General features: G+C 40.0%; 1 protein-coding gene across 1 annotated transcript in view; it reads right to left on the bottom strand.

The window, feature by feature from the left end:
- The window catches only part of LOC145996395 (uncharacterized), a 243,414-nt gene that overhangs the window by 183,863 nt on the left and 46,559 nt on the right, over positions 1–12,992 (bottom strand). Inside the window, exon 2 of the mRNA XM_083132846.1 lies at positions 3,777–3,830. The gene's annotated coding sequence lies outside the window, so the exon portion shown is untranslated. The remainder of the gene's footprint in view (positions 1–3,776; positions 3,831–12,992) is intronic.

The raw sequence follows: 12,992 nt of genomic DNA, 5'->3' as shown, positions 1-12,992 counted from the left end.
GGCCGGTCCTATAGGCCAGTTGCAGTTCGCGCCAGAGCCGACCCTAGGGAGGGGCAATTTTGACGATTGCCCGAGGCCCCGCGGCAGATAAACATGATTGTTTGTGTACGATATATTACGAGTTTATTCGCAGCTGGTGCTTTCAATTAAGCAACTAATCTAATGAATTCATGGACAGTTATCACATCCTTAAAAATATCCAAACTTACAGAAATCACTTTGTACAGAAAGTAGTACAAAAATATCATGTTGAAATGTTTAAATGAAGAATTGTTACTATGCACTTTTCGTTTAATTATATCTTCTCTCAGATGACGCAGTGGTAACGTCGTTCCCTTGTAATCAAGGGGTTCCGGGTTCGATATCCGGTGGATGCACATAGTGGTTTGGATCCAGTCCCGATTAGCCTTTCTGTGCATAAAGTGGACTTAAAACAACAATTTAATCAATAAATCACCCGTTTAATTATAGAATGAAACAATGAAGTGAGAATATTATTGTATGTCTAACAATGTAAATTCACTACAGCGTCAAAATTCAATGAACAGTAAACAAAAGCGAATTATGATGAAGCATATTATTGGATATGATTAAATAGTACCATTTTGATAGGTAAAACTAGCAATTTGATTTTGAAAACACAAAGTTTATTGTAATTACATATAACGAACGTCGCACCGGGAGCATATCGGAAATATGCCGGCGGAGTGGTTACAACAGCGGTTCCGGATTTGAATCCCGGCCTTGGCATGGGATTCCTTTGTGAGCGTCCCTTCATCAATTTCATCATATCCTCGCTCATCCTCATCTTCGCGATTTGCCAAAAGTGGCAGAATTGCGAATGGTTCGCATCCCACTTTAAACTGTAGGTCCAGCCCCCATTGCCCGATCTGATATTAAAGTGGACTTAAAACATACTTTAACATCCATTTTGGCAATAAAGAGTTTACCACAAATAAAGACCATGCGAATATTTTTTTATGGAGGTGTAGTGAAAATTTTTGTTGTGTGTGTGCATAATTTACTGCCCTACATCAGGAACGTTGTTTCGTAATGGTGGTGTATAAACGTGCCAGATAAGCATTTCGGTTTGTGACAAGTGGATGTCTACCGTATACGTAAAGGACAGATCGTGGGAAGGCAGAGACCTAAACCTAAGCAATTTCCCTCCAGAGTTGGATGTAATTCGGTTTCCGCTTAGAGGATGAGAACACTGTTGCCAACTCGCCTATTTCTGAACTAGGTTTGGACCCTTTGTTCTTCCAGCATGATAGCAAACTCAAGGGAAAAACAGAGTTCCGAAGGAAGCCATTTCGTTCCTATATCTCATTCTCTTTTTTGGGGTTTACGTAAGTCCACCTTGTGTTCAGATAGGCTGATCAAGGCTGGATTTAAAGTTTGAACATTTCAACACTTAGTGAAACTTCCCCAAGGCTTGGGAGTGCGTTAATCTTTTTGGATGAACGAATGTCTTGCATTAAACTAACGTTGCACAAGTTATAATAATATGAACAAATATATTGTATTAATTAGGAACTTTTTCATCACCTTGACATAATGTTCATCTTGATATTCAATAATTTATGTTTTTAAGATTAATTTCCTTGCCAGGACAGTTGTTTGTATACAAATTTAAACGATCTTAACTATACGTAAGCTAGATAATGGATACGTACTGTTATCTCTCTCTATTGTTGTACAGTCTTTTTAGCTATTCGTGTAATAATAGCAATAGAGTATTAATGAATTTACATATTATAAATGGATCTATATATTGGATTAACGTATTAATTTAAACATGTCATTATTATTATATTATATTATTTCTGAGACACTTGATTCGGACCCCTTGAAATATATTTCTAGATATGGGCCTGACTCTCCAGCTGTTTCTAACACGTTATTTTTTTGGCTCCTTTCTGTTAACCTGAGTTGGCAACTCTGGGTTAGGAAGGAAAGGCACTCGTGCGTTGCGTGAGTGCGTTCGGTAGGCTCTGCTCCACGCATAGGTCGTTCATTGTCCGGGAGGCGAGAACAGAGAGTGATAGATTGGTCCTGTCCTTCTTTTCGTCCATTCGGCCATATCGCGTGGAACAAGAGCTCGGGAAATGTGGAACAGACGTTAAAACATATGAACTTTGCTAAGGTACCGTTACGCATTCGTCATAAATAAGTTATCACAGACGTAATCATCTCTTGGTCCACACCTGGAAGTTTTAGAGGATGGTAACAAGTTAGCCCTTAGGGAATGAAATCCCGAGTACATTGAATAATCTAGGGATTTCGGGATTAGGGATTCTAATCCAGGGATTCAGAGCTCTGATACTAACATGACAAATTCGGTGGCGGATATATAAACCGAAAACCTTGATGTGTGTGTGTCTGGGTGGAAGAGGGTAGGATGAGTAATCATTTAAGGGGCCATTGTCGTTCCTTTTCATACTGTATGCATATAAATAAAACAAGAAACGTTGTAATTTGTCCAGCACGGCAGAACAGAGAAAAAAAATACCACCGAAATATTGTAAAGTGAAAGGAATTGTTGTTCATTTTAAGTTAATTAAAATGCATTAGTTTTTGGTTAATAGTTTCTATTTAATGCTCCATGCCACAAACTAAACGCATGGCCATGAAATTAGGCGGGTGGCAGAAGTTCGCGCTGTTGCCACGTCGGAGCACAACCCCGTGTGTTCGGAGGTTTAAGAGAATGAAAGATCTCGTTGAAGAGTTGGTTTCTGTAATCCATGTAATACACACTGACAGCATTTGCTCGAAGGGTCAGGGATGACACAAATGTGGCCCGAGGAGAGGTCGGTCTGACGCTCGAACTAGGCAACGCAGCCCGATTGACGTTGCCACGCAGTGCGCGGGAACCAGCGAGTTTTGTCCCGCTCTCGCTTAGCTTTTCCCATATGTAGCACCAACGCAATTCTGCCCAGCCGCCTATTTTCATGGCCATGTGTACATTCATTTCTTTCTAACAGCAAGTGTTTCTTCCTAGGCCTGTGGTGTGTGGAAGTAGGAGCTAAGATTATATTGTACAGGTCTTATAAAAGTCCAATACGGTGGAGCAAGGGATGAGAAACCCGAGGATAGAACGAAATTAGGGAGGGCTCAAATCTGATTTGCTTACCTACCCACCACCAATACATACTCAATTCAACGCATGACGAACTGATAGCAAAAGCTGAGCAATTGCAGATATACATGAAACAGGTATTGGTCCATTGTTCTCAACAGAATTGTTCTATCTTTAAACAGCTCTCAAAAGTGATTTATCAAAAAGTTTCATCTGCACATGATTTTGCAAAACATGTGTACCAAAAGTACAATACAACTCTACCTAGCTCTTTAGAGGTATGTCGAATGTGTTTTGTTAATTCAAACAAGTCCGTCTGTGCTGTGTATGGGCTGCCACAAAGTCATAATCGTAACGAAAATAAAAGGTCTTAATTGTTTTCTTGCATAACAGCAACTGACAGAGAGACAAACAAGATTCCAAACATTCTTCTTAGATGCAACAGCCAGTAAACGGCAAAACACGTTCGGGAAATTGAAAAACAAACAAAAAAAATCCACTCCCCGCTCTTGCTATGATTTGTAGCACACGCCGCTGGTATTTTCAAAGTGATAATTCCCAGTGCAACCTGGAAAATGTAGATTGTTAAAGAGTACTTGGAAGGCGCAAGCGATACCTTGCCTTCAAAACACGTGACCACAACAAGCGTCCCGGGGCATGCTGGAAGCCAGAAGAGGAGTCTAAATTGTGTACTCACCGATAAGTTCCCTCAACGACGACTCGAACCAGATGCAGTTTTAAACCAGCTCAGCTGCAAGAAACAGAAAGCAAGTTTTAAAATTCGCGCTACACATTTTCAATGTCTATCTGAGCTAAGCTTGCCAACTTTAAAGAATGAAATTTCGGGATATTTCTTTACAGCCTTCAACCACTTAACATTGAAATGTTCTGGAAGACTTCTTTCTTGAAGATCAGGTGTTACTTGTTTGTGGTTTGGGTATTGTCATACAAAATTGAATCAACTTGAACAAAACAAACTAGCAATTACAAATATACAGATTCTTCTGAAGCCGTAATACTATAACAACATACTTGAAAATGAAATACTATAAACTTATTTAGACCAAAAACTAAATTTAGAAATTAGCATTTGGGATAATAACTATAGTAACTGAACACACAGACGCAGTAAATTTTCTGACTTGTCTGTTTCAGATGACGATGCTACATTGTCGCTTATCAAAGTAATATTTTGAAGTTAAATTATTTGGTTTGCAACAAATTACTTGGCTCTGCAAATGCATACCGAAAGAAAATAGGTCGGCAGGCCATGTGGCACTAATGGGAGAGGAAAGAGTTTACTGGATTCTTTTTTGGAAACGTGATGGTAAGAGACCTGTAGGAAGGCCAAGACGAAGATGGACGAATAACGTTGAGATGGACATAAAGGAAATCGGCAAGGATGGAAAAGATTGGATTGATCTTGGTCAGGAGGGGGACAGATGGAAGGCTTGTGTTGCTGCAGCCATAAACCTTCGGGTTTAACAAGGTTAGAGAGTAAGTAAGTTAGTAGTAACAAAAAAAAAAAAATATTAATTCTCATCATTCCTGGAGAGCGGCTTCGATTCCGGGAAACTCCAGGCCATTTCGGAAGGATTGGCAAGCCTAGACATAAAGTCAAAGTTGACATTGTGGTGAATAGAAACAAATATTTGTACTCAGGTAATGAACAAGTAACAGTAGTATAAAACCAGTCCAAACACTATCAAGTTGTGTTCTATATTATTATATAATAACCACACTTCGATAATCACGCATTTCTTAACACCAATATAAGTACACATTAACCATCTAATTATAGTAGATATGTTGGAATTGTAAGCCCATAGTGTAAAAGCATTATAGATTCAATCAGAAACAACTGACTGATAACATGACAAAGTTTACACTCATAAGCTGTAATGGATAACGATCATTTTCTTTACAAAGTGGGTCCTCCCCCATGACTCAGTGGTAGCGTCATTGCCTTGTATTCAAGGGGTCCCGGGTTCGATACCCGGTGGAGACACAAGTGGTTTGGATTCCACTTTAAACTGTAGGTCCAGTCCCGATTAGCCTTACTGTGCATAAAGTGGACTTAAAACACCAACTCAAACCAAACTTTACAAAGTGGAAAAGAAAAGTGAAAACCATGTGTTAACAGTCGTATGTGTGTCTCAATTATAATTAGTGTACTAAATGGTAAGGAATTGTAAATTATGCAATATAAGAGAATGATAAATATGGACAAATATGAATTTGGAAGTTTTTGTCGCGTGATAGTTTTGACAATACAAGTTAAACTTTATAAGTGCGAATATTTGCAACAAAATTGAAAATTAATATAACTTCTTATCCAGTTCCTTTTTCATGTGAACATTTTAAAAAGAAGAGCGTACAAAAAATTCGGTACAGTGGGATCCATAAGTATTGCCAAGCAAATTGTCCATCGCCATGTTCATGCACTTTATTTTACCCAATAAGAACTTCAAGAACAAACAAAATTCGAAACAAGCTTCTGATAACCTCTACACCAGAATACGTAAAACAATATTATTTAAAAAACAAATTGGATGCAATAGAAACATTGATAAAAACAGCCTTGTACACTGTACAGCTGACGTCGAATTCTGTTCTCAATCCTAGAGTAGAAATTTGAAGCTTCAACACACTATATTTCACTATTGTCCGTAATTAACTTGCAGACAAACACAGGTGTCCTTCCAGTTCCGGACGTATAATACTACGACAGGCATAGCCGCTCTTCGCTACACCGTCGTATTGTGAATGAAAGAAGGACTATATTCGCACCGCGTCTCTTGTGGTGTATTGTAACAACTTTTTTCAAATTCCAACCGAAAGTATATTGTTTTTGTCACTACTGAGTCTGATCTGTTCTTGTCTCATACCTAAAGTATTATTATCTAAAGTCCCGACCCCCGTCTCGACCCCCTCTGACTGAAGAAAGCCAATAGTCAAGGAGCATCCTCATCTATCAGTCAGAGGACCCACCTGAGCCCGGCAAGCTTCGGCGAGCTGCTGTGGTCGAGCGGATCCAGGTTGGCGCCCTGGGGGGTGGGTAGCCGTCCCTCCTACTTTTTAAATTGTATGTGGTTGTATACTGTCAGCACCAGAGGAGGGATTTTAGAGTGTGTGTCACGAAGACAATCAAGATGATATTAAGAATTTTAATTGTACTGTTCATTTGCACTTGTTGTGTTTGATTGGGATATGGACTCTGAACGGAAAAGACCAAGAGAAAGCTTCGACTCACATACACCAAAAAGAAGAGTCGAGAGAAATGAGGGTGATAATAACCAGCTTAATATGGAGGAACCAACTATGGAAGGAGCCCAGCAAGAGGAAGATAACATGAGTATGATTCGTTTCCACATAAAGGAACTTCACGCGGGAATAGCCCGGGAAAAGATATCTATCACCTCAAAGACCTTGATGACAGACATTATTAGCAAAATACTTGCGGAATATGAAGATCTGAAGACTAAGCTAGAGGTTACCCTCGCAGTTAACGATGAAATTAAGAAAGATAAGCAGTATCTTCAAGAGATACTGAGATCAAGAGAAACATTAAATATACAAAATGAAAACAACGAGAATCCAACTTATGCTGGAAAATTAAAGATGAATATTATACCAGAAGTACCTAAACCCTCAAAAGTTGTTAAACCAACTTTATTCATCAAAGCGAAAGAAAAAACACCGAAAGACATTCTAAGGGTAATTACGTCGAACATCAAGCCTGCAGAAGATAAGATACGCATCACCAACATGCGTCCAACCAAAGAACTTTTAATAGTTGAACTGGAATCTGACCAGGAACTCAAGCGTATGAAAGATAACCCTAAACTTCTTGAATGCGGACTACAGATGGAACCCACAAGGAAGAAAAATCCTATGGTAATTCTGTACGATATATCCAAGTCGTACAAGGATGAGGAACTAATGGATGAGCTGTATCATATGAACTTTAGCGAAATTATGACTGATGAGGAAATGTACAACAACCTGAGGTTTAGGTTTCGGACTGGTAGGCGGAATCAGGCCTCATCTCATGTAGTTTTAGAAGCATCACCAAACATGAGAAACCTAATCCTAAGTAAAGGTAGACTGTTCTTAAACTTTTCAGTGGCTATTGTTAGGGATTTTATTTCGGTGCCAAGATGCTTTAAATGTAAAGATCTAGGTCACATTAGTAAGTTTTGCAACAAAGAGACAGTGTGTGGGAAATGTGGAGAATCCCATGCAGAGGAAAACTGTCCGTCAGCAAACATATGGGTTTGTATACCCTGTAAAATACGAGAAAGAAACTGCGCTAAAGAAGAATGTCCAACCTACAGAGAGATAAGAGATAGAATCATTTCTAAAATTAATTATGGATAACCCTTCTCTAGATGTACATAGCAAAACTCTTGATGAAATTAAAGTGATTCAAATCAATGCGCAGGGTTCTAAGCTAGCAACCCAAGAAGTGATAAATCATATTATTACTCATAATATAGACATTGCTCTCATCCAGGAGCCTTACCACCTGAAAGGAAAACCAGTTGGCATTCCGAGTCGAATGCAAGTCTACTCAATATCTGATAAACCAATGACATTTACTATAATCGCCAATAGTGACTTACAAATATTCTGGTTACACAATTACTCAACATCTCACTGTATAGTAACGAAAATCTGCTTAGGAGATGATAGCTGGGTTTTAGTAAATATGTACTGCCAGTTTAAAGATCCTATACAACCTTATTTGGATCAACTGGAAAGAATTGTTACTGACCTATCCATGAATAACATCTTAATTGGAATGGACTCGAATGCTAAATCAAAGCATTGGTTTAGCAAGGTCACAGATAACCGTGGCTTGGAACTGGAAGACCTACTGGCCAGTAAAAACTTACATGTTTTAAATAGAAGATCTGATATTCCAACATACTCTAATAGAGCAGGAGCAACATCGAATATTGACTTGACAATTTCAAACATGAATGGGCGGTTATCGATAGATAACTGGTGGGTTGCTGAGAAGCTGACAGTTAGTGACCACAACTTGATTAGCTACTGTATCAAACTTAAAAGACGACACACACCAGTCAACAAGAGATTAACCAAAAGAAAATGGAATATGCGTGACCAAGAAATGCTACGCACTCTTGTGGCAAATGAATTAAGGCACAATCCGATAACCTTGGATAACACGATCTCTGGAAATGTAGCTACAGTTGCGCACATATTGGGGACTGCGCCAGGCCATATTCCTAAGATGAAGGAGCAGAAACCTAAACAAGCCTGGCCAGAGTATATCATGAGAAGACGGAACATTACGCGGAGACTCAGAAAGCTCTATCAAAAATCCAAGACGGATAGAGACAGAACATTCTATCTAGAGAAGTACCGAAACTCCAAATGGAAATACGGTAAGCTTATTGAACAGTACAAGATCAAATCCTGGGCCTGTCTAGTACAACGGGAGATCCTTAAAAATCCTTGGAGCATGCCATACAAAATAGCTGCCCAAAAAAATTCACAGAAATTCGTCCCTGTACCATTTAAGAAGAGTGACAATACATACACAAGCTCATGGCAGGAGGCAGTAAGCTTCATAATGGATGGACTACTACCATTGGACGATTCTGAAGAGGACACACCAATCCAGAACAACATAAGATCTACAGTTGATGTAACCTATGAAAATCCTACACTGGTGATACCGTTTGCACAGGAAGAAATCGCCGCGGTGATCGACAGATTGAAAAATGGCAAAGCCCCGGGTCCTGATGGAACTCTAAACGAGTTAATCAAAATTACTAAAAACCAACTTCTCGGAGGTTTACAGACAATCTATAACCAATGTCTAGCAGAAGGGATTTTTCCTGAAGACTGGAAATTAGCAACGTTAGTGCTTTTCTTAAAGGATACCAAAAGAGATCCATCCAATGTAAAATCCTACAGGCCAATTTGCCTCTTGGATGTCTTAGGCAAAGTTTTTGAGAGGCTGATTACAAAGAGACTAAACGAAAGACTAACACTAATAAGGAATTCCAGCAAACAGTATGGGTTTATTAAAGGACGCTCTACTGAGGATGCGGTCAATCGTGTGATAACATCTATAAACCAAACTCATTATAAGTATGTTACTGGAATTACAATTGACATTAGCGGAGCGTTCAATAATGTATGGTGGCCATACTTACTACGAGAACTAAGGAGGTTGCAGATTCCTAAGCCTCTATACAGCTTAATCTGTGATTACCTGAAAGACAGGAGAATACAGTTCGTTTGGGGACATGAGACGATCTGCAGGAGTGTCAACAAAGGCTGTCCTCAGGGCTCTGTCCTGGGGCCAGTCCTTTGGAATATAACCTTGGAACCACTACTGCTGGCTCTCAGCAGGATGGATGAGATCATAGATAGTGTTGCTTATGCAGATGATCTATTAATCATAACCGGATCGAATAATCGCAAAGGTTTGGAGTTCAATGCTAACAAGATCTTGAATCAAGTGGCCATTTGGTCTGAGGAATCTAAGTTGACCATAGCTAAGGAGAAGACATATCAAATCCTCCTTAAGGGAAAACTGGCTCGAGCGCCTATATTCAAGTTTCAGAACTCTTCAATTAAAAATGTTCAAGTCATCAAATACCTTGGAATTCACATGGAAGCTCAAATGAGCCTAAGAGCTCATGTGAACAGTTTTACAGCTAAGGCCAAGTCAGCTTTACACAATATCTTAAACATGGGTAATACTGCATTTAAGATACCATTCAAGATCGCAATGCTGTATTATAAAGCGATATTTGTTACAACTATATGTTATGCAGCGTCTACTTGGGCTTTCCTTTCTAGGAAGAAAGTTGTCCGGGACCGTCTGAGATCGGCACAGCGCAACGTCTTGTTGAGAATTCTTGGGGCCTTTCGCACAACGTCAACTATGTCAACTATAGTGCTAGCTGGTGTCTTGCCTCTTGATTTTGAGGTTCAAAGACACGCTTCTAGATATTGGTTTCGGAAGGGAGACCAAGCTAAGATATTCATGCTGTTGGGAATTAATGTGAATACCATGCAGGACATTGACCAGGTTCTACAAAGCAAATGGCAACAAGAGTGGAGACAATACTCGGGATCAGTACACACGAAGCTATATATGCCTGACGTTAAATTCTGGACAATGAACTCACTCTTTAAACCAACTAAAGGGTTGATACACCTCATTACAGGGCATGGCCCTTATAAGGCATATTTGAAACGCTTTGGCCTCAGTCTAGATGACCAGTGCCAAGTATGTAAGACTACTGATACTCCAGAACACGCTGTGTTTTATTGCAATAAATTTCAAGACCCCAAAATAAGGGAACTTAGAGCTAAGCTAGAATCAGACCTTGTAAGACAACAACTTACTTGTCAACGAACCTTTCCTACAATTAATGCTTTGGCTGAGCTGATATCTACGCTTGAGGAAATGGAATTCAAACACCATCAAGAGTCACGAGCCCGACAAGTGGTTCCAATATCATCATTTATTGAAAACATGGAACCCACTGGAACTAAGACTAGATCGAGCATGAGACTTGCTGCCCAATTAATGGGAGAAAGCAGCTGTGCACAAAATAATTGCTTAAATGAAATAAGATAGTATGAAGAAGGACCGGCTTCCCTGAATAGAAGAAAACACTACATTACATCCCTCAGAAGAGAACCCGACATACCAGAATTGGATGACTGAAACCAATATATACATTTCCAGTATCCAGATGCTGTCTACCAGTGAGGACTGCGAGTAGAAGATTGAAGACAGAAGAGGAGGCTTGAGAACTCCCTATTCTTCAGGGATGTCTCTTCAATATAACTCTTATGAATATCTACTTGTGTTCTGATCTAAGGATTCCTCATCAAGTGCCATTATTATTCTCTTATTTATGGGATCTAAGGGTTCCTCGAATATCTTATTCTATATTCTCATTCTTATATTGTATTCTTATATATTCATTATTTTATTTCTATGTTATATGTATCTTTATATTTCATATCTTGCTTATTGTTTGGAGCTACTCAATTTCACAATATTAATTTTTCAAAAACGTCTTGGTTTAAATCTTAGGTACCAAGACTCAGAGCACTTGCCTCTTCTCTCTTACGTACCTTCTGACCTCTCCACTTACCAAGTTAATCCTTATATCCTATTCCGGGATACGGATACCACACTCAGATAAGATCAAGAAAGAAGATCTGAGTGAGAGGGTACCAAAAGTGAGAGTGGCGAGTGGAGGCGGAGGATCGCCGCTCCGTATCCCATCCTGTCTCATACCTATTACATTGCGCATTTGCTTATGTACTCGAGTATTACATTGAACAATTTATACAGGGTGGTCCAAAAGTACGGAACGGGCAGAATAAAACCGAAATGCATGCGGTTATTGAAATGTTATATGTGTACATGTAGTTTGAGGATGGGGGAAAACCTACCGAACCGCTTTTGAAATATGGTCGCCATCTTGAAAGCCGCCACCTTGGATCATCACGTTTTTTAAATGGGAACCTAGGCACGTGACACATGAAATTACACAGGAAAAAAGCTCACAAACACGATGGTAGTATTCATTTTTGCGAAACTTTATTCATGTTCATGCTACAGGGTGTTAAAGAAGTGTTTTCAACGGTTTCTCTCATTGTTGCAGGTGCACTAAGAAATGGAGCTCACACAAGCAGAACGCGTGGAAATCATCCTCATGTGTGAGAAAAGAAGCTCGAAAGTCATCGCCGATGAGTTTATCAGCGCCATCCAGAACGAGCTCCCATTGTTGACAGCACTGTTCGGAAACTGATCGCTAAGTTCAGAGAGACTGGATCTGTTGCAAACAGGCCCAAATCAGATAGGCTCAACGTAGCCACAGATGAAGCGACATCAACAGCTGTGTTGGCGGCAGTTACGTTGAGTCCACACTGTAGTACCCGTAGTCATGCTGCTGTCACTGGTGTGAGTCGTGCTTCCATTATGAGGATTCTGAAAAGGCACAAATGGCATCCATACAAGATCCAGTTGCTTCAACACCTGAGTGAGGACGATCCTGACCGCAGGGTTGAATTTGCAGAAGAAATGTCCCGTAAGGTGTTACAAACCCCTACCTTCCCTCACAAGGTGTTGTTCAGTGATGAAGCAAACTTTTATGGGGAGGTGAACAGACAAAACATGAGATACTGGTCTGAATCGAATCCTCATTGGGTGGATACATCTGGGACAGTCCTCCGTTCAAAAATGATGGTATGGTGTGGCATATGGGGAACCCGTGTGGTAGGACCTTACTTCATTGACGGTACCCTCAATGACGAGGATTATTTGAACTTACTGGATACACAAGTGTTTCCATTTCTCATGATCGAGGATGGCGGTTTCCCGGATTTCTTTCAACATGACGGCGCTCCCCCGCATTTTGGTCACAATGTTAAGGACTATCTGAACATCCAGTTTCCCAATCGGTGAATAGGTCGCAGGAGACCTGTGGAATGGCCACCAAGCTCGCCGGACCTGACCCCTCGATTTTTATCTGTGGGTCCACGTGAAATCACTGGTCTATTCCGTAAAAATTCGTGATATGGAACATTTGAAAGACAGAATTGTCGATTGCTGTGCAAGCATTACACCCGACATGTTATCGAAAGTCCATCTGGAATGGGTGAATCGACTCAATATGACACTGGCCAACAATGTTGGATACGTTGAGCATATCCTCCAACATCCTGCAAGAACGAAAGAAACTGTTGAAAACACTTCTTTAACACCCTGTAGCATGAACATGAATAACGTTTTGCAAAAATGAATGCAACCATCGTGTTTGTGAGCTTTTCCAGTGTAATTTCATGTGTCACATGCCTAGGTTCCATTTTAAAAAAATATGATCTCGATCCAAGATGGCGGCTT

Source organism: Lepisma saccharinum, chromosome 1, assembly GCF_977018435.1.
Source record: "Lepisma saccharinum chromosome 1, izLepSacc3.1, whole genome shotgun sequence".
Lineage (NCBI taxonomy): Eukaryota > Metazoa > Arthropoda > Insecta > Zygentoma > Lepismatidae > Lepisma > Lepisma saccharinum.
This window is presented reverse-complemented; position numbering and strand designations above follow the sequence as displayed.